Source organism: Cyrtonyx montezumae, unplaced genomic scaffold (assembly GCF_038088225.1).
Source record: "Cyrtonyx montezumae isolate F1298 unplaced genomic scaffold, pur_monq_1.0 scaffold_8, whole genome shotgun sequence".
NCBI classification, from domain to species: domain Eukaryota; kingdom Metazoa; phylum Chordata; class Aves; order Galliformes; family Odontophoridae; genus Cyrtonyx; species Cyrtonyx montezumae.
This window is the reverse complement of record NW_027072089.1, coordinates 77391015-77411108: the sequence shown is the minus strand read 5'-3', so window position 1 is coordinate 77411108 and position 20094 is coordinate 77391015. Positions and strand designations below refer to the sequence as shown.

The window sequence follows — 20094 nt, the reverse complement described above, 5'->3', positions numbered from 1 at the left end:
AAAATCAGTGCTTTTCATCTCAAGTCAATCATATTCCACGTGAGCTAAAAGCACATCAGTATGGATCACTTTGAGGGGAAAGGGCTACTTTTGAGATACAAGGAAAAGGTCACTTTAGACACATTGGCAGTCATAGGTTGACCACACCTAGATCAGTCTGCACTTGTGCATTACCTCTCACAGAATGCAACAGATAAAGTCAGCTGGTTGGAAAACAGACGTACTGTTGCCCTGTTCAAAGGATCAAGAGCTCCTTTTGTGATTCCAGTGAATCAGTTTATCCATCCTTTAAATGGAGAGCGTGAGAGATAACTTGCTGAAGTATGCAGTGAGTTCTGAATCTCTAATGTATCAAATATTCTGCAAAAATTGTTTCTGTTCACAAACTGAAGGGTATGAAAGATCTCCTTATTTCTAAGTGCCTTCAACAGTCAATCACAGCTGACGTTTTAAGGAGTATTTTCTCACAGTCATTTATGAATCAGTATGCAGCCAGTGTTGATAAGCTAATTCAGGAGCTTGTTCTCAGATTACCACAGGTTAATAAAGGAAAGAAGTTCCTAGGTACATTTGCCACCTCCTGGGAGCAGTGTGTTATGGTGACTGAAAGGTGAACTGTGCCCATGCGTGACGCTAAAGCGTGGATCGAAATCTCTTCTTTACATAACAGACATTACCAAGAGGTGACCACCACATGTCATTGTGCGTAGCACATTCGTTGAGTGCACTGAGAAGGTTAAATGAGTATAAAATAGGGAACAGGGTGGGAGAAAAAAAAGAAATTTAAATGACAGGGAGTTTAGGGATCCCTATTTCATGGAAAGCATAATATACAGAACAGTGGTTAAAAAATAAGTAAATAAATAAGAAGAAGCTTGAAGCAATCAATCAAAAATGATCATGGAGGATCCTGCAGAGAGCAGTTATGTTTAAATCCCTTTGCCTTTTTCCATTCATCTCTGCTAGAAAGATAAACTAAACCCTCGTGACACTTTCACATCTACAGAAGCCCATTAGGACCAGAATTCCAGGAGAGATGTTTGCATGCCTGTAAAACAGCCAGGTTTGCAGAGCCATTTATCCGGTGTGAAGTGCCAGTGCAGAAGCTCACTGAGAGCTTCCCCCGACCCCCACTGCCTTGCACAAGCATGAGGTTAAAGGTTTGTTGTGCTTTGCCACCCAGCTAGGGCTCCTGCTCAGGGGGTTTCATCGGGAAAGCCTGTCAGCCATAGAGATCCTCTCCAAAAGGAACAGCAAGGAAATGATAAAAAAGGACACGTGGATAGTAATGGCAAAATCATGTGTTATATTACTGTGCACAGCCACATATGTTAAACATTTAAATCTCTTCTAACAGTTGCCCAGGGAAACGTTATGTGAAATACCTCAAACCAATACTATAAATACTAATAAAAATTTTAAGCTTTGTGAGGCAAAATCCTATTATCAGGTATCTTCCGTAAAGTCCTATTGATTTAATACTATGCCATGACATGACCAAATGCCAGGTACTTTTCAAGTGTAGAAAGCCAGCTATTAAAATGCTTCGCTATAAACCTATCCATATGTGTTAGCTCTATCTGAAAGTGATGTGAGCTGGGGGAGAGTAGTGCTGTAGAGGTTCGAGGAAAAAATGGAAGAAATTTAATATCAGTTTGCTTCCTGGGTCCAAGAAGGTCTTCCCAGTAAGTTCTTCAGAACTGGAAATATGATTGCTGTCTCTTTCTCTGCAAACTGGGACTATACTTTCACATTCAGATATCTTTCAGGAGTTCAGTGTGAGTCAGTTATTTCAGGTACTTCTATAACAATGAATATTATTGAAGGTATTTGCACATTTCTTTTCGTTTGCAATGTGCACCATTACCACAACTACTTGATAAAATTCAATAACAGTATACATGAATAATCAGAGATATTTTAATAGCCAAATACCTGAATGTTTTTCCCCATAATTAAAATAGTCTCATAGCAACTATACATATCACTAGCACATGAAATAAGCTTGTACAACAGATTTTTTGTTCTTCTCTTACAAGTTTCAGTGATGATTGAGTTTTCTTCCCGTTCTCCTTACATTCAACTATCCATGGTCTGTTTTGTTAATGAGCTCAACACTGTATAACATAGTGCTAATCAACTGTGATAAAATCATTGTATTTAGTAATCCACCAGAGTTTTGTTTCCTCCACTCAATTGCTGCTCAGCTAATGTTGAATTAAATGATTTAAATGTCTCCTGCATAAAAAACAAGCAAACAAACAAACAAACAAAAACCCCACTGTATTTGTTTATTTCAGGTTGTATGGGAAAAAGCCTTGAAGTGGCATGTCTATAGTATAGAAGCAACTAAAATTTGAAAGAAAAAGAAAAAAAAGTAGCAGTGGTAAGTGACAGTTCCTGTGATTTTCACATTTTTAACATCTCTACATACAATATGAGTCTGCAAGACATGAGATAAAACTTTATATGTAGCATCAGCATAACATTTGTGAACAATAAACATAGGTCTCTTGTCTCTCACTTCAGCCATTTGATTAATAAGGGGGTTAAAGGTGAAGTCCTAGGCAGGCTAGAGAAATAAACTCCCTTCTGCTTTCTCTCTTGAACTCACACTGTAGTCATGTTATCTTCCCTGTACACATGAATATGAAAAATCTGGTTAGCATTAGGAAATTATCACGGACAAGCTAGCTTGCTACCCTAGCTCTGTTAGCTTTGTGCTTCTGAACCACAAACTTCAGGCTCAGAGATGTCCAGACCAAGCTCTTAGCAAATTCTCATCTTTTTAATTGGACATCAGTCTCACAGATATAAGAGAAAAACAACTTCAGAAAAAACCTTGACAGTCCAAAATACTCAAACAATCTAATCAGCAAAAAGAGCTAACACTTTTTAATACATATTTCACATGTGAAAATTTATTGGTGCAAATAATGCCTGAGAACTGCTTTCTGATTAAAAAGAGTTGTGTGCTTGATTTTCACCAGCTCTTGGTCCTCTGAACATACACTAACTTCCCTGCCTTACCTTTTCTTCTTCTATCAGACTCATGTTATAAGAAGTTTTCCTCTCCAATACCTTTTTTAACCTGAATCAATTCAGTTTAACTCAGATCAGCTCAGTTCTTCGTATTTCCTAACTTAGAGGCCCAGACAGAGCACCTCATAAATTTATAGCTGCTGGCATCAGCCATTATAAACAAGAGCACAAAGGGAAATGTTTGAGTTCAGTTCCAGCTTTTCGAGCTCTAAACTGTGTGCCAGGATATGTTATACTGAACTTTATCTGGAGAACACAGTACCATACTTATCAACCTTAAGCTGTTGTAGACAACATACCTCCAGAGATCCCATATCTGGATTGATATTTTACTATTGCAGAGGCTTGCAGTGTCTCTCCTCTGCTCTTCCTTCATAAATAAAATGTAGATCCCTGCTATTCAGGAGTTTGTAACACCTGGGTGACGCATGATACACATTCCAACCATTGCTCACTCCTATGTGTAAGCAAAATCTGTTCTTCTGACATTCCCATACTTATATCTGGGCAAGAATTGGGTATGTTAAAGAAAAAGAAGTGTGAGCAATTAGCTGTGTCTCACAAATGCTAATTTAGACCAGGCCACCATGGCCTCTGCTTTCAGAAAAGGTAAAATGAGAAAACGACTTCCACGAATCAAACAGATTTTAATAGTGTACATTTTCACACAATCCAGGTAAGAATGAATAGAACATAACAAATCTTAAGCTATATTCATACTGAGTCATTCTGCACAGTTATCATTAAAACAGTGAGAAGATGGGGAGGAAGGGCAGCTTTCTTCGTGCAGCTTAAAGACAGCCTGTAGCAAATAAAGTTCTTCATATATGAGCTTGGCTCATATATTAAGCCACTTAAAAACTTCCAGTGCTGAAACTTTCATTATTTCTCTAAGCGATGCATTGCAGCGTTGACAATTTTCAGGGTTAGAAAGTTTTCCTAATCTAAATTTCCCTTGGCACCACTGAAATCTATTTATTCTTGTCTTATCCATGCATAAGGAGAGACATTTATTCCTTTCTCCTTTCTAGATGCCTCCTACATACTTGAATCTTATTATTGCATCTCTCTCTTGGACTTCTCTCTAGTATACATATATATGTATATATATATTACAGAAAAACTTAGTACAATTTTCTAGAAGCGGTCAGCATTTTTCTTGAGAAAAAAAAAAGAGGAATAAATCCTGGTTTTCATTTTTGTTTTTGTTTTCCTGAAAAAGCTGACTTGCTTTACAAAAATGGGGTGAAAATACTCAGAAGTTGGTTGGAACCAGATCCTCTGTGAAAATGGTAAGCACCTTATGTTGCATTTTCTAGCAAAAATAAAAATAAAATAAAATAAAATAAAATAAAATAAAATAGAATAAGATTTGGCTCTCCTTTACACATTGATTTTCTCTTCTACTAAAGAAAAAAAATTGCACAAATCCCTAAAATAAAATCTCAGAACAGATGAAAGAATAACAGCAATTCAGAAACAAATAGCAGGAGTCAACTTTTCGGAATGTCGAACAGTAAAATGATTATCTACCTGTTTTGTTTCATAATGACTTCAGATCTTTATAAGAAATTAAGACCTCAGTGAGATTTTCATCTACAATTTCCTTATTCTTCTGCCACCTTTTCATACGTTGTTCATTTATTTTTATTCCTTTCAGTGTCTATTTTGTACCTTACAGTACACTGCTCTGTATACCTGGAACTTCCATGTCCCTCTTCCTTTAAAATGAACCCTTTCCAGCAATCCTGACCACCTTCCTGTCTACATCTTTTATCTCATGGTTGATCTGTATTCATCCACAAACCAGGAGAGAGCAGAGAATATACATTAGCCTACTCTTATTAAGTTCTAATACAAATACACCATTGTATTAGATATTCTGCAAATAAGCAAAAGAAAACCTTTGCCAATCTGATCAGTGGAGATGAAGATTCTGCTCTCAGATTGTCCAGAATATTTAAGTAGGAATCTCCACAGCCTCAAATAAGAAACAGCTTTGGACTATTGAGGAACAGGAGAGCTTGTCTAAAACACCTAGTGATTGCATGTTCTAGTCACAGAGCAGAGAAAGTACTGTATATGGGAGTGCACAAGTGAGAATTAAAGGATGTCTGCTCTTTCTCTAGTACACAACAGCTCTCTGAGAAACAATATAAGCTTACAGCTGCTGAAACAGACTAGAGAGCAAGCATGAAACCTATGAAACCAATTCAGAAAGCCATGCTGCTTACTGAAAGTTCACAGATGTCAGCAATGATAAGCTGAAGAGGAAAACCATACTCTTCTCCTTCCCCTCCTTCCTCTCCCCGCCCCCCCTGCCCCAAAGTCACATCAGCACAGATTGGAGAATTAATCCAAAAAGATGCATTTCTACAATCAGCAGTCATGTTGGACTCTTTCACTGTGGGGGCTGAAATAATTGTATAGCTAGGATTAAGCGACATACTGTGTCATGAGTGATATACGTTTATGGCTCCCCAGGGGTCTGCCCAAAGCATTAGTCTGGAACTCTGCTCAAGGTCAGAACAGGAAACAGCTTTATACAGGGCAGGAGAGTGCAGCAAGGAAGTCTGGCACTGAACTTCATGAGGTAGGACTAGGGAATTTACTGCTCCATAGGGCTCCCTGCATGCAGCTATTCTGCAACCTGTTAATTAATTACGAATTTTGATTTCCTTTACTATAATAATTCTGGTAACTAAGTATCCTGGAGATACTGTAGCAATAAGTCCCAAAAGCAAGTACCTGAAACAAACCGCAGTGAGGCTGGATACAAATCAGTGATCAATCTGCATACGCCATGTGCTGGCCTTTCAGAAATGCTATCACCACGAAATTAGGAACCTCTCTGGAAGAGTTTGTATGGATACTTTTTGCAGAAGAAGAAGTAAAAAAAAAAAAAGTTAACTGATCTACGCTGGACTTTAAAGATCCAGTCCAATTCAAGCGATTCTATGATTCTGTGCCTTTCACTGTTCAAAATGTCTAGCTCTTTGAAGATGAAAATGATGATGGAAGACACTACCCATACTCTGGGGGTGATATTCCCCACACTTCAGAACTCTGAAGGTATCTTTCCTATGGCAAAGAATTTGCTTACAAGCATTCATCCACTGTAAGTTGTGAGGTGCAATATCTGTGCGTGTCATGCACAGTTCAGTCACACGTGGCATCGCACAGCTAATGGGTTTCTCTGGCTAAGAACTGGGCATACAGAAGCCACTATAATCATCATTGGTATGCTTAACAGCTGAAGTTGGAAGCACTTCACCATCAAAAAGCATGATAGCCTTTCACCAAGGGCCAGCCACCACTATCATCTCTCACTGTCAAGACACCACCTCAAAATTCTCACCTCTGCTTAGTTGTCTCCATTTTACTACACTAAAAACAAAACAAACCTCAAAACCCAGAGTTTTTTAAGGCTGAAAAATACTGTGTGATAAATTACCCATTAATAGCATAAAACTCTATTTCCAGGAAGCCTGTTTAAAGGAAAATTCCTGACTTTCTGAGGCTAAAGCTGAGGTGTCATAACTCTGAAACGGGGCAATGAAAGGAGCACTGTCTCCAGGTGCAGCAGGAGCTGTACCTCATTTCATCTGCTGGGTAGACTGGTTAAAGTCTTTGGTAGCATTCCAAAACTTTCTGGCAGCTAGCATCCTGTATTAAAATTTATAAACCACGAATGGCCTTTTCTAACAAAAAAGTTAATTCAGGATGGATAGGCTGAAAAGACTTGAAAGAGACAGTCATCAGAAGTGGTTATATGGAAAATTGGATGTAAGTAACACCTTTCGGTCCATCAGAACATACTAAAAATATAGCAAATGTAATTTCAGTGAGAAAGGGAAGCTAGATTGATTAAAAGATCTTTAAAAGAGCTGTGGAGAAGAGCCCCAAAGCTGCCTGGGCTGTTGGGAGGTAGAAGTGTTACAAATGATGCATTATCTCCTCCAGAAGAAGCATACTGACAGCTCAGATCAAGCTGTAAAACCTACCAATTGTCCAGTCCATGGTATCAGAGCCTGTGATAAGAGGAACAGAGATCACTGTCTGTGGTGGCTACCCACCCAACAGGCAGCATTAACAGAAGGAGCAGTTGAGATCCTCAAGTGCCTCGGGCTGCCACTCTGTGGTCAGATAGTTTTGTAAAACAAATCCTCAGCAAGCTAAGGCAGTCTCTCCTTCAGATTCATCATAACTTAACCTACTGTTTTCCTTACTGTGAAAACAAGCAAAGATATCAATTCCCAGGCTAGCGAGGGCCTCAAAGTGACAACTAGGGCAACGTGCTAGCTCATTTTCACCTGCAGTGAACCCAGCAGTTCCCCACTGCCTCTGCTGTGAGACTGGTTATGGAAGTGAGAGAAGGGTTTGGATTTGTTGTTGTTGTTGTTGTTGTTGTTTTGCTTGTTTGTTTTGTAAAATACTAGAAAACTCTCTTCAAAACATTAATTGCCTATTCTTGCATCATATACTCACCAAGAAATTATTTTATCCTTTTGCACTGCTGAGGTACTGCACCAAAACCAGGAATCCTCTCATTCTGCAGGTGAGCCAGGGCAGTGCTTGTTTACCTAGGCAGGCTCTGCTGAAGCAAACACTTTTTTACCACTATGACTGCAACCAGAGTTGGAATGAAACCGATTTTATCTAAGCAAATCAACATGAAAAGCAGCGTGCTGAAAACACCTTGATCGATTTCTTCTTCTAAAAGTCTAGTAAGAAAAGCATGCAATGAAATAAATGGCACATTCATATGTAGCATAAATGTCAGAATCCAAGATTGTGGAGAAAAAGAAGGAAAAAGCATCCTGAGACACATACACCAGAGACCTGTTTGTTTCTTTTTTATAGAAAGGGTAATTTGAGTTGATTTTCTTCAGTTTTGCTATATTTGTCGAAATTTTAATAGGTTGTAAATTGTACCTGGCAAATTTCCATAGCATACTTTTATGCTTTAGAGGAAAAGAATTCAAAGAAAAAGTGTTACATAAAATTTAATTTCTGAGCTCTATTAAAAAGCCTTAAAATCCAGGAAGTTAAAAATTACAGTTTTTCTCCATTTTGATCTGTTTATTTAATTCTCAAACAAATAGCCCATACTGCTCAACTTCATATGACAGACTGAATGAATGTGAGGTAAAGGTTCCTGAAATCTGCCTTCTTGTCCTGCCCAGTGCATATCTGTTAACACTGTTTTGCAATGGTGGACATTCTCAGAGACTTTCAGCTACATGTCTTCTTTCTTCTCCATGTGCAGTGTTCATCCCAACAGAATGAAACACAGCCAGCTCTTAACCTCTGAAAGCCATCACAATCATCACCTATTTTTGCAGCCCTGAACCCCCGTAGATTCCAAGTAAATGATCATTCCATATGCCCAGCCACCTGGCTGTAAAGATTAGCCACAGTCAATGCCCAGCCGAAGATGTTCAAGGAAATGAATGAGGAAGATCCTGCGTGGTACTTCAGTTTTCAATTACCTGATGAGATCTGAAAGATGAGATGGTAGCTGGCAGAATGATAGTATGCCTCATAAACTGAGAATCACCAATATCTTCCATGACAAAACTTATTTTTTCCTTAATAGAATAAAATTCTCTAACTTTAAAAGTTCATCTTAAAAATTCCAAAAATTGAATACAACTTTTGGACTTACTATTGTAAAAATTTCAAATTCAAAGCTTTCCAAGTGAAAAAGAAACTTAATAAAGACATTATGTGTCTGCTAAACATAATGCTATTACCACTTACACAAAAACTGTGGAGAGGAGTCCTGCTGACAGTTATGTGTCCTTGGTAACTGAATAAAAAAACACTTAGACATCAATGACTTCAAAGGCTCTCACAAAAGAGATTTCACTCAGTCTGTTCATTCATACATTCTCTGCTGAATATTATCTTTACATGGAACTTGCTACCCTGGAGGGCATTGAATCAGAACAGGATTTTCCTTGCCTTCTTATCTCTTTCCTTGCCTTCAATATCTCTTGCCTTCAAGGGCCAGCAATGGCATTGGCAGATGCTCCCCTGCACAATCACATTCTTTCTTGCATGCTTACTCTCCTCCTTGTGAGAAGTGAGGTTCCCGGCAGCCTAGAACTAGTGAAGAACCTGCTTAAATGGAATGAAGTGGGTAAGCAAGGAAGGATGCACTCAGTGGGAAGGAAAAAAGATTGTAACAATAAAGATGCTGCAACAGTCTCCACTTTATTATATAGGAAGGCACTAAAAAAGAATTCTAAGTGCAGTGACAGTCTGTAAGAACTAGGGGGCAAATTCTGATATTGCACTTTTGCCATTTTTCAGCTTCTCAGTGTTTTTCTTGGGAAGAGATGTTCCTTAAGGCAGATCAGGAGTCAAATGACATCTTGATTATTTAGTAAAGAAGATGAGCTAAGGTTTTATGTTATAAAAATGCTGAAAGGAAACCACTGTCTGAGGTCAGTTTGGGCATCTAATGAGCACAGTGACCCAAAAGACACACAGCTGGATTACAGCACCTATACTTGGAAAGCTATTTCCCTGCTTCAGTGTGCAGGAGATGTAAAACCATGTAAGATTTAAGGAGCTTGGCCTCTGGGAGAAGTACAGCTGGCTGAGAAAAAGCATGCTCCCTTTGGCTAACCATAGCTTTTCCCAGACAGAAGTTTCTTTTCATTGAATTTTTATCAACATTAACTGCTGGATAAGTCTGTGGTTTGAATAAACAATAAAGTACAACAGTGTTACAGAAGCTGGCTAAATAAAACAGTCTAGTATTACCAATTCATTAATATTCCACTGCTGAAAAAGTCTGTTTCAGACTGTAAATGCTGAGGAATTATTTTTTTTTCATTTTAGAGAAAAGTATTTTATTAGTGCTACGCTGCTTGCCGAGAAGCCTCACCTCACTACCACATATTGCCACTTAGAAAACTGCAGTCCTACCTCTTAAAAATCTGATTCCAGGTGACTACCAGTTTTTTACTTTTCCAGAAAACATGAAGCAGCCGTCAGCATCAATTAACCTGAGTCCAGAATGAAAACCACTCAAATACCTGAAGCAAGATATGTTTTCCCAGCAAGTGCGGGAGAACCAAACCAATTCATACAGCCTGCCTCTATTGTGTCACCCCTCTGCCAAAATGCACACGTTGGGCTTCCTGGTGTCACCTGTTCCAAATTAAAATTCAGTTACACTGCACACCTGCTGGCTACCGACCTGGAAGCTCTAAACCTTTGCTAAGTCCATGCTGTGGGGTCTGGAGTTAGTTTTACGAGGAGGACTTTAAGCTAAGGACATCCGAACTGAAGTATGATCCATTTAGGAAGGAACTTCAACCCGAGTGGCCAGAACAGGTGCAAGGCAACCTTTGCTACAGGTGTCCATGTTTCTGTGTTTCACCCTCCTGTGCCACTATGTGCATCCAGAAACATTTCTGACTGCTCTTTGAAAAGTCTCAGGGGAGAAGTTTTGCCTGCTGTTCATTCTTACCCGTGAACTTCTGAAGCTCTTCTTGAGTGTACAGGTGAAAACATCTGTGCTGTGATGTTAGGGGAGGGAGAACTCTTTAGAAGTTGAAATGGGTCCATCCCCTAAGCAGCTCATGCAGGAGTCCAGCTGCATGGACTGGAGAGCAGACCTAGTTTCTTAGTGAAGCAGGTGGCTGGAGCAAGCACTGCCTCCTGGAGAGCCACAGTGCTCACCCAGAAACTCGTCCAGCAAAAAGGAAGATGAGGGAAAAATTCATACTCACCTTTCCCACTTGCCTCATGTAGTTGGCTCAAACACTAGCAGGTTTTCTTACCTTATCTGAGAACTCAAAAGGTGTCAATGATGTTTGGTCATGCCTCTTCATGCACACTTCTGCACGAAGGGGACCAAAAGCTCTCTAAGTTTGCATTGTTGAAATGCAAAGGAAAACAAGATAAAAATGACTCCCACTGCATTGTACAGCTGATCGTGGAAAACTACCTGTGTAGCAGTACAACATTTTATAAACACTCACAGGAAACTGACTTGAGAAACCAGCCAGGTTAAGAAGCATCATATTTATGCAATGTAAGAAAACTGACTTTGAGGAACCTGATCTTTTTGCATTTTATGATGCTTTCAGACTGCACTGTTATCTTTTTCCACAGTAAATAAATAATTAAAAAAAAAAGCATAACGCTGCCCAGAATAAGTTTGCAGTATTTATGTTAATGAAAGATTAGTTCTGGATTCCTGAGTGTCTAGTGACTCCACTTCTGGGACAGAGAAACACGAGAAGAACAGTTTTGTTATGAAACAAACTCTCCTCTTACCTCAGAGGCCCTTTCCTCTCTTCTCCTGACCTATCCTCATCTGCTTACTTCTTCTATTTACAGAACTCCATCAACATTACTTGCTCTAATTTGATCACAGGTTTTTGGGCTCCATAGAGACACCATCTGGCCAATTTCCATGGCCTCTGTCCTGTGGAAGGGCAGAGCAGAGGATCAAAATTGGTCCTACCTCACTATGCAGCAGGTGGAGGCTTTTATTATAAGCTTTTTTTATTTTTCCATTAAACTCTGTAGTATCTTTGAGATCACAGACAACAAGTTATTTTTTTTTTCTCCTTTCACTCCTCCAGCAATTAATACCATTACACTGCTTAATGCTGGACATAAGCGTACAAATGAAGTTACAGAACCTGCAGAGCTCGTAAATCTTAACTTCAGCCACCTATAAGATGCTTTGCCTAAAGTTAGCACCCCATATAGACCAGAGAAAGGGAGAGGTCACTATGGGAGAGTTACTACAGAGGACAGATAGGAGGAAAAGTCCCTGGTGGTTGTGCTCTCCATTCTGACTTGAAGGAGCTTCAAGTCAGAAGGAACTTCACCTGGATATCTGATTTTCCAAGGGTGATGGACGGAGAAGTCTAATCTCACCTTTTGTTCCCAGTTCTAAAATTCTTGTAATGTTTAGAATACAGACTGTCATCACTGCAGAAATGTGAATTATGCCTTTCTGCATCACTTAAATTCTGTCAAGGTCAATCCAGACAATCACTGCTTCTTCTGCACCTGTGGGATAGTCTTGAGAGACAACAACAGTCTAGTCTCCGCTCAAAACATCAAGTAGAGGGGCTTTTATTTTGGGAGAAGATGTGGTAGACAGTGTTCTTGTCATGACTCCTTGTAATATATTGGTCACGTATGTTGCTTGGAGGAATGGCATCTGCATGAGTGATCCTAAAGGTATGAAATATATATATGAGGATTGATTAGAAACCACAAATTATTTCCTCACACTGCATACATAATACAGGTGAACACTCTGAAAGGAATTATTCTGTGCAAAACATCCACTGGATATTGCTGTTGGAAAGGCAATATTCATGAGTTGGAACAAATCCATAGCCCTTGGAAAGGCAAGCCAATTTTTACACAACAATCTCACTTTGCAATTACATGCTGCTCTTTGGTTTCTTGTTAGCCCACTTAGCTCGCTTCATAGTCTCATAAAAAGGTTCGCTCCTCTTTCTTACACTTGCTCCCTTTTTTTAATCCTTTTAATTTTATTTTAAATGTGCCATTTCTAACTAGTGCTTTTGCCTGAATCTCAGTATTCACTGAAAAGTTCTGTACATGCCTGCAAGTAGTACTGTGGCTGTAAAAAATCACTGTCGCTGTGAGATGATGAATGGAAAAAGATTGACTGCTATTTCTCCCAGTGCAGAGTGGAGATGCTCAACACAGTTATAGCACAACAGCTTTAAAATGAGAAACAACAGATGCTCACACTAATTACTTGTTGTTCCGGGGGTGATGGTGGTAAATGGACAGAAAAGAAAAAAAAAAACCAATGGACAAAATAACAAGAGATATTTAATTCATGTCAACAGTAAAGATGTAACTTCCAGCAGTGGGCTGCTGTCTGAATGCCTGAAGCTAGAAGAGTTTCATCAGGGAAGACTCTCACTTCATGTTCTCTAATTTAAGATGCTCCTACTAGATCTGGAGCTGGAATGCTGGCCCAGAGCTAAATTCAAACAAAAGCTCCCCTGTAATTGCTTGTAATCCTTCCTTTCTTCCACTGGAATATAGTTGACATATTCCTTGCTTCTAGGTCTGCGCTACCTAACAGCACAAAAAATTTCAAGCTCTTCAGTCCTGCTTGTGCTTGGAACAGTTCTGAAATCTTTACATGACCTCATTCACCTTTCTGCGTGTGGGATTCAACTGCACCTTTTTATCTAATTTTTTCATCTGATGTTGTGTAAAATGAATTGAGATTATCAGGAGCACAAATCTCTTCTCCCTCTGTGACTCATATGATCCAATGTGAGAATTAGAAATAGTTGTCACTGGAGCTAATCAAAAGGTTGTGAAACAAAACACTAGAATGTGTTGGAAAATGATGGCTCATGAAAACAGAAGTCTTCGGTGGACACATGAGAACATGCTATGTCCAATTTAACTGGTGAAGAAGGCAATCAAAGCAGTGCTTGTTACCCTACTGGAATGGCGCGTACTCACGTTTTATTTCAGTGCAGTTCTGTTTATTGCATTCCTCTCTTTAAAAAGCACAAGATGATTGTAATAAAACTGAAAACCTGATGAACCAGATTATCAATTTCTTTTCAAATTAATTTCAACCAGTTTGCTTAGTCAAAGGATTTGTTAGCTTCTGGAAAGCTACTGGCTGAACCTGAGTTATAACTATGAAGTGGAATCAACTAAATCCAACATTAAAATGTGATCCTGTGTGAAACTGAGGGAAGTTATTTCAGGTTTTGTTTTAAACACCGATCCATGTTAAGTACAACATACAGAGTTAAAGTAGAACACGAAGCACTGACAACAGATATACCTATCGGGATTTGCATAAATGTTGTGGGTTTGTTTTTTGTATGTTTCTTCTTTTCTTTATTTGTTAACTTTTATCCCTGCACTTCCTCTTGTCATCTTTTTTCTTTAAACGATATGGTTTCTTAACGTCATGTCTCAGCCACAGTATCCACAGAGTAAAGCCATATCCTTCAATTCTTTGGTTTTGCTGTACTAGCTGTTTCAAATTTACTTTCAGTGGTAAACATGCCACAATGGGGAGCATCACCATATATCAAGTAGCTGTGATCAGGCAGATCGGGTACCAGTAATTTTCCTAACGGAGATCCAGTGTCAGAGATCAAGCATGAAGTGTCAGATATCTTATCTAGCTTGCCACAGCCCAGAATCAAGTGTCGTTGCTCAGGAGTGTAACTGTGAGGAATTAAGTGTCACATGTCACAGAATGGGGAGCAGATAACGCCCCAAACCTCACTGGGGGACTGTGTATGTAGCAAAAGCAAAGGTGGTTAAATGGTTGCTCCCCTAGGCGAGCAGAAAGTCTCTCTGAAAATACTGATTTTGTTTTGTATTCATACAGGCAGGAAGTACCTGTCAGTTCACCACTCCTAAACACACTGTATTGTCATGGTGTTCATGTTAGTGTTCAGATGCATTTTGAGCAAAACTGTGGATCCTTGCAACCTGGGGATCTGACACTACAGAGCACCTGTCCAGCAGCATAATCTCCACTTCACACTAACTCCATACACAGCACTTCTGAGACTTTGGAAGTATGAAGAGACCATAAAAGAAGAATCACTGACTTAACTTATACACAAACACGGTATGTGTGGATAGTAAGTAGGAAGTTGCTGGTGGGCTCCAATTTCACACTGTTTCAGTGCACGATTACACATTCATCTGTCTGAACATACTAAATCTGCAACAGGAGACCAACTGCACGCAGTAATTGCTATCAACCTTTGAGACCTTATTCCATTGTTGGGGACAGTGATTTATATGTCCCAAGTAGGAACACAGAGGTGCAGTTTAATATCAGTAAACAATGCAGTTAGCTTTTTGAATTTTCTCAGGTTTTCAGGCTCATCACAATTTGCACAGAGTTAAAAGTGACTACAAAGTAGAAGGTTTCAATCTGCCTCTTTCATGCTGCAGTCCTCAGACTAACAGGTCGGTCTGCTCAAGTTCAGGAGAGACTCTTGTTTTTAAAACACGTAACAGAAAAATGTGAGCCCACAAAATATGAAGGAGTGACTTGTAGACTGAAAGAAAAATAAGCAAGAGCAAATCCAGATCTTTCATGTCCCCCTCTTTCTATCCTACCTCACCAATCTGGAAGCAGACACAATAATCATTTGAAACATGAGACCCCACAAATGCCTTTAAACTGTAAACTGTTTCAGAGGATTGTACTCTGGCCTTCCTACATGATAATCTAGAGATCAAGCCAAGTATCAGAGGTGCCTTCCTTATAAAGATACCAATTGGCTGGAGGAACAAATCTTGTGATTCTATAATTTACCTTGAGCAGGGAAATAAGACTGTTAGATACAAACAGCTTTATTTTTTTAACGTAGATCTTAGGATTGGTAGATCTTAGGATATATCTTGATGTTTATAATCATATATTCTAATTAGCTTACATTCATTCACTAAGCTTGTCTTGTGATTGTCAAGGATCCCTCAGAAAACAGCTAACTGTCATTGCTGAACCAAAAATGGAAGCAATGCTGTCCTCAGGAAGCACTCCTGAAAAGTACTGACACAAGTATTTTCAACAGAGAACATTCAAGACTATTGTTTGAGGCTATGTCACATTTTATAGAGCTTGGAATTAAATCCTTGGCATATGAGACATCTGTAAATCCTATCTATTATTAGCAGGGATAAAAGAACATGCCTGGAGCCATCTAAGGAACTGCAACAATTGGAAAGAGGTGTCCTTGTTATAGTTAACATTCATTTCACTAGACATCATGATTAGTGAACTTAGGAGACTTCAGGGCTTAGTTCTTTCATTTCCCAGCTAGTTTTGGTATTTGAGGTTTAAAAGTCAGGACAGAGGAGTCAGCTACAGCCACTGCGTCATCACATTTCATGTCACAGGTCTGAACCATTGTCACGCCAGCACCTGCTGTGCTGCTGACAAGTAGAGTATGATAACTTTCCAAAGTGCCCTGATACCATCACCATCTCTGCAGAGGTCCACAGCCACTCCCAGGAGTGTGAAACCTGATGTCTGTGCTCCAGTGCCTGGAGATCAGTGCCAAACCCTCCCAGAGTGAGCAACGTCTGTCCCTGCAGCTATGGTTATGCCTATTGTTTGAAAATCAAATGAACAGGATGCTCTTAGGTGCGTTTGCTCCACTGCACATTAGGAAAAATCATTCAATTTCCAGGACTTTGCTAGGTTCACAAGCAGCAAACTACAGACTGATTCCCAGACAATGATAAGCGGGATAATTCTTGGCTTGCTTATTCTGTCGATTACACTGGCTTCTCACCAGTGTGGCGCCCTATTGGTGATGACTTGAATATTCTCCTGTACAAGCATAGCTGCCCCTTTGAAACTCAGAGTAAGCCAGGCAGAAATTCGATGAAGAAAGGCAACATCTCCTTTTCTTTTAGAGGGAAAACTGCCATGCAATATGGCCATGGCAGAGATGTGGAAAGCCCCTTTAAAGGAAATGCAGCAGAACCCAACTGATCTCTTTAGGAAGGAGTTATGACAGAGTCAGTGCAAGCAGTTTACAGAAGAATAACTCTATGCATTATTTCAGTGGGCTTCTCTGCTGTGCTATTTAATTACTTTGATTGTTTGCCAAACTTTAGCCCGTCTCAAGCAAAACAAGGTGCTTCATTCTGATACTCTCAAATACCAATTTCCTAGGAAAAGACAACTCCCATTATTAGCTCGTTGGCAACTCAGAATATGTCCAGTCAAGTCACGCACACATGAATTTACATCCAGAACAGCTGGTTGAGGTCTGATGATTCCTGATCCTTTGCGTGCCTACCACAGAGCATATTTACATGGTATATGAAGTGTAAAAGAATGAAAATCATCCAGGAAAGGCAAGTGATTCCAGTATCATACTAGTAAAATTTTTTTTTTCCTTCTCTCCTATAAAACCACAAATAACCCGACATCTTGAAAACTCTGTACAGTCAAGCTCCATTTTCAGCCCTGAAGATAGTTCCATATTTCCTATAGGGAAAGGTCAGGAATGCTAACACATGTAAGTAAGAAACGTCATACTTTTGATGGTAGTCAGACTAATCTGTGCTACCACAGTGCAGAAGTCACAGTAGGCAAAGAAAAGTATTATTTTAAAAATTGCTGTAAGTGACATTAAAGCATAATGGTATACATTGCCTTTTGAAACACAGAAATATCTTCTTCCACCCCCAATGACATCTTCCAGCACCAACAATTCCACCAATTCCCAAAACCCAATCTGTCATATTTTTGTGGGTTCTGAGCTAGCCAGATGGCTAAAATGCTACAGAGTCAACCCTTAACAAAAAAAAAAAAAAAAAAAAGAAAGAAAAAAAAAAACCAGAAGAAGGGAGTTTAAGGGAAATGGAAAAAGTCCTCTCAATGAGTAACATATGGGAGACTTGGTAACTACAGGGGAAATCTAGACAGACAAATGAGGAAGGAGCTGAAAGAAATAGTGAGCTACAGAAAATAAGAATTAAATTTAAGATTTATGAGGGGAGAAAAACCAGAACTGATCTCATTCTATAATACTAGGAAACACATAATCAGCAAAGCCTCATGTAGTTCAAATACAACATGAGTCCACTGTCAACTAGTATCAATTCAAGAAGGAAAAGAATCCTGAAAGCAAAAGGAGCTGAAATAAGAAAATCTAAGGTAAAATATTAACATCAGAAACAGAGCACAAAACACAATAAATAAATACAAATATAAAACATTCTATGAGGCTGAAACTTGCATCACCTAAAACCTCCAAAGAATGATTTCCACACAGAACTGAGATTTAGCTTCGTCATTTTTTCCAGAAGGTTTTTCACCACTGGAGGTCACTGTAAACTTTAGTTGGTCTTTATCAGACCCTCAAGTAAATGAACTGTGCACAAGGTACGTAGGATCCACGTGTTGAGCTGAGATAGAAGCGAAATATCGCATGCAGAGTATTTGAAAAATACCTATAGCTAACTGTTGAGGACTACATCTCACTGATGGAGAAAAACATACCCTTGTTCCAGCTACAAGAAAAGCACTTGGCAGTCTGTTAGGAGATTCAACAACGCCTGCATAAACACAGTGAACAGGTTTACATCTGTCAGTTTGCCTCTTTTACCACTATTGCAGATACTTTCCCTGAACACTAGGAAGCTCATACTAGGGAAGGTGATGAGGGTGCAGCATGAGACCTCATCGATACTAAAAATAAAAGTTATTTAAGAAAATGAATGTAGGATGAACTTCAGTAGGATCTCTAAATACATATATACATGTATAAATGTATGTATTATATATACACATATATAATATAATAAAAATATAATCATGTTAAATATGAAGGTTTGTATTGTGTTCATGAAGTTTTCTTCTCTTTTCATTGCATTCAGATGGTGATTACTGGAAACAACCTTTCAAACAGTTCCTAGCCCAGCCACTAAAACAGACAGTAGAGTATAGATACTATATACACTATGGATTTTAAACTGATACTTGGGTAGTAGAGACAAATGTCCAAGTTCCTGTCTCCAATATTGTAAGGAATCCCACAGATACAAATAGCCATACATAAACCTGATGTTCACAAAACAGAGATCATGTGTAACATTCAGGGAAAATAAAAATGAGAATATTGGAAATGAAAAAAGGGAAATGAGCTCAACTGTCTGGTGAGGAAAACACAGGTTTCTGTATTTTCTGCTCATGGAAACACACCAGACCAATTCTTGGCTTCAGTAAACAGAAATAGCTCTAAAGGAGTTTGGCCTGGTTTGATCTAAATGGAGAACTTGTGCAAAAGAGACCCAATCCGGGTCCCTGACAATTTAAGAAGAAATTGTGAAGAATCAGCTTTTCTTCTTTCTTCCTATTTATCTTTCACCTTTCTCTTTACTCTCTTGCATTTTAACTTATTTCAGCGAATCATCTACAAAAGATTGTTGTTACAACCCATGATACGACAAAATCACAACAAAAACTAAACCCTGCAGAAAACTAAACCCTAAAAAAAATCTTTAATGTGATTAAAGCTTTATATGGTTAAGCAAAGGATATCGACAATGACAAGTTCACTGCACGATAACTTGATTGCTTCATTGTGTTGTTCTCCTTATATTTTTCTGTACAGATGTCCTTGAAAGAATAACTGTATTTTCACTAGATGTATGTGAGATTGAGGATCTTACTCACAACATCAGTGCAAATAAATACATATGTTATTAATAATATGTAAAAACCCTGATTTAACAAAGCATTTCGGCACATGCTTAACTTTAAGCATGTGATCATTATGATTATTTCATCGCTGTCAATAATGTTTAGTCCAGGGCCACCCACATGCTGAAGCATCTCTGGTCATATCCTCTAACATATGGTTTTAGCCCACGGGAAGGTAAAATAACTCAGCTTTCCACTGGAACAAACAGTACTTTCTTGTTTGCAATTATAATTGACTAACAGATAGCAGTACTTTAAACGCCTGTTGTAGTTTAGAATCCTACCTTTTAGCCTCAGCTCATTCTCAGATAACTATTGACTCTTTGGGACTACAGTGGAGTACCACAAAGACTGAAGGAAGTGTGCCTTTACAGGCTGACAAGGAAAAAATCAGAACACATATTGAACCAGGAATCAACAGATACTCCAAATCTATGTTATTTTTTTTTTCCTGTAAAAAGTTTTGTTGGCATAAACTTCAGTGTTTCATTTGAAACAGAAATATGAAGTTTCATTTCAAATTCATGCTGGTAAAACTTCTATAAATACTACAGATATGCACGTTTTTTCTTCTTAACCTTCCATGTATCGCTTAATAACTATAAATTATCGCGATTTCTAAGCTGAACTGCATAATTAACTTCCTAAAGTCAAATGTAAATGATACATATATTTTTTAGCTTTAAAGAGTCTATTTTTTTCTTTGGTGTCTGCTGAAGACTTTAGGAAACCATTCATAGTGCCAGACTCTGCTTACGTTAAGCATATGATACCAGATGCAGAAGATCCTGGGAACTTGGGGAGACTTG

At 38.8% G+C, this 20094-nt stretch overlaps 2 protein-coding genes across 2 annotated transcripts in view; one reads left to right on the top strand and one right to left on the bottom strand.

The window, feature by feature from the left end:
* The window catches only part of LOC136059152 (vacuolar protein sorting-associated protein 4B), a 382624-nt gene that overhangs the window by 161778 nt on the left and 200752 nt on the right, over nt 1–20094 (top strand). The gene's annotated exons all lie outside the window — the stretch shown is intronic.
* MYLK4 (myosin light chain kinase family member 4) overlaps nt 1–20094 on the bottom strand; it is a 74625-nt gene that overhangs the window by 28876 nt on the left and 25655 nt on the right. The window lies entirely within an intron of this gene.